This window comes from Chrysochloris asiatica, unplaced genomic scaffold (assembly GCF_000296735.1).
Source record: "Chrysochloris asiatica unplaced genomic scaffold, ChrAsi1.0 scaffold00553, whole genome shotgun sequence".
Lineage (NCBI taxonomy): Eukaryota > Metazoa > Chordata > Mammalia > Afrosoricida > Chrysochloridae > Chrysochloris > Chrysochloris asiatica.
Window position 1 is genome coordinate 113169 of NW_006409071.1, and position 3021 is coordinate 116189.

Genomic DNA, 3021 nt, shown 5'->3' on the forward strand with positions numbered 1-3021 from the left:
TGACTTATTCCAAACGGACCTGATCTGCAATATTTCTAGGAATGGCACGCTTCTTGACAGCTTTCCGGAGTAGGGTTTCTAAACATAATACATAGGCAGAGACTTTTTCGCCCTCATCCTGATAGGTCTTCAGATACCTAACCTGTGAAGTTCTGTGGCTCTCCAGGCTTCCAAACACCTACTTAAATGCCTCCAAGCACTATTCCACACTTATGGACTGATTTTCTGCTTGCACTATATGCATGAGGTCCAGGGCAGGGCCACACAAGCTTTCCACTAACCATCTTTTCTTTTCTGCTTCCGCTACTGGCCACTCTTTGATGATCTCACTGGCCTGTTCTAACCAGATTTCAAAGGGCGCTTCCTCTGGGGCTGGAACAACAGTACCTGAGAATATTCTCAGTTTTCGGTTATCTTTTGGGTAGCAGAGGCTGAGGTGTATGTGCAATTGCTTGTCCCACCAAATTAGCCAGTAACTCGGGTGTTATGGAAGGGACAGCAGCTGTTGACACTCCCTCATGTCCCAGGGCTTGTAAAATACCTGGGTCTTAAAGACCACCTTCCAGATACCACCCCTTCCCTACACCTCACTGGGGATCATTGAGGTGTCAAACTCCCACATAAGCTCTAACAAGACAGCATTGGCATTAGCCTGCTTCCAGAATAGTTTGCCAAGAAGTCTATAACTGCTCAGGGACTTTAAATTATCCTGCAGAACCTCGTGAATCTCAGCCTCATCACAATTCACTGGTATCCCCAGAACCAGCAGTGATTTCTGAGTATCCACATTCATTATCCCACACCAGTCCTCTAGCAGTGCCAGTGACATTGTCCCAAATATCATCTCACTCTAACTCTTAAGGGTATCAACTAGTTTGTGGTGCAGATTTACACTGCCTTAGATTTAAACAAAATCCTGGGTGATCTATGGATTGAGTCCTGGGTCATATTACTCTAAGTCTTCTGGATCAGCAATCTTTATGTGCCCAGAACTCAGTATACTTCCTGTAATGGCTCTAGAACTGACCCAAGATGGATGGATTGTGTTTTACTTATAATAGAGCCACTTCCAATGATATTGCAGTCCTCTAGCTGGTGTGCCTTTCAATGATACTGGCAGCTACGTGGTGGTCCTAACCCTTCTTTGATCACTGAGGCACCTGGAACATCTAGTCAGTGGTATAACACCTTCTACTCTGACAGTTGGAATGCTGGAAGAGAATTCTCATAGTATAGCAGTTGGATTCCTCCTGCTTGTATGTTCCAGACTGTTCCGTGAGAGCCAAGAGTGTATCCAACCTCTAGCACAACCTCTAAATTATGTGGAGAAGGTGTAACTTAAGTCCACACAGTGGTGTGCCTGAGTCTTAGCTCCAGCCAAACCAAGATACCACTGTCTCCCAAGAGCAGTCAGCAGGCCCTCTGCTCTGCATCCACTAGCCAGTGGACTCCAGGTACTTTTTTGACAGGTTCTTCCTCCTCATCATCCTCTTCCTCCTCCTCCTCATCATCTTCCTCATCATTGTGGTCCTCAGCCACACTCTTGGTTTTCACAGAAACAACCCTGGCAGGTGCTTTCTTCCCCTTTGCTGGCATAGTGTCCATGGTCTCTTCTTCAGAGTCATCATCTTCCTCATCGTCACCATCATCCTCGTCATCAAAGAGAGGAGCAGCTGTTCCTTTTGTCATGATGGGCTCAAATTCATCCTCATCCTAATAATCTTCCTCACTGGCTTCATCATTTTCCTCATCACTCTCTTCCTTCTTGGCAGTCTTGCTATTCTTTGCCACTTTGGTTGGAGGAGCTATGGCCTTCTTACCGGAGCTTACCACCACTGCTTTACCTGTGGTGGCTCCCCTCTTGCCAGGTGTTGCTGCTGTTTTGGCTTTTGTAACTGTCTTCTTAGTTGGTGTGGCAGCTGCCTTCTTGCCAGGGGTAACAGCTGCTTTCTTGGCCTGTGTGGCAACTAACTTTTTTGTGGGGGAAATCACCACTTTCTTTGATGACACTTCTTGCCTTTTTTTCTGAGGAATGACAACTGCTTCTCCAATGCTTTCTTCTTCTTCATCTTCTGACAGTTTGTCATCCTTACTGTCTTCTTCTACCTTTTTGGGCGGAGGAGTCAGCTTCTTGGAATCACTTTGATTGTTTCATGCTTTCCAAGCTTCACTATGATGGCGGCTGGGGATGGTGGAGGATGTGGAGGATGAGTGGCGCAGATAAGACTATGGGAATCCAAATGACGTTGATGGTGGCCATGGTTCTGAAGAGGCTGGAGGGGTGCATGCTTGGCTAATAGCTAGAGCGCGAGACTGAGACGAAAGCTGTACTATATGTTTTGTGCGGACATTTTCAAGTACATATCCATTTGAACTGGAAATGTCCCTCAGACTTTTAGCACATGCAGTTAAAGCTTTGCTTTATTACTTGGATACAAGTTTCAACTGCTTTATAATTTATAGCTGAGTAATTGAGTAATTTAAAGTTTTGGGACAAGTTTTGATTTTAAAATAAATTAACTTGATCATGTCAAAGAAAAATCTCACCATCAGTTCCCCCACCCCCCAAAAAATAATCAAATCAACAATTTGTCATCCATGCTTGACATTGTTATTATTTGAATGTGTCCTCAAGCCTATTCTGACCCACATTGCTATTGTATGCTATGGAGTTGAATCCATTCCAACACTTAGCAACACCATGTGAGAATAGAAATGCCCCACAGAGTTTCCTAAGCTGTAGCCCAGGTGATACCATAGCTAAACCACTTAGCTGTTAAATGAAAGATCAGCAGTTCAAATCCATCAGCTTCTATACAGGAGAAAGATATAGCAATCTATTTCCTTAACCTCCTTTCAGCAATTGTGTTCTATTCTACAGTGTCACTATGAGTTGGATTTGACTCAGCGTTATTGGGTTTAATCTTCACTGCAGCAGATTACCAGTTCTTTACTCCCACAAAGTAGCTGGTAGGTTTGAACCTCCAATGTTTTGGTTAGCAGCCAAGTGCTTAACCATTG

The 3021-nt window shown here is 44.4% G+C and overlaps 1 pseudogene; it reads right to left on the reverse strand.

Annotated features, from left to right (window-relative positions):
* Positions 1-2151, reverse strand: part of LOC102812145 — a 10889-nt pseudogene extending 8738 nt beyond the window's left edge.
* Positions 2152-3021: the final 870 nt, after the last annotated feature.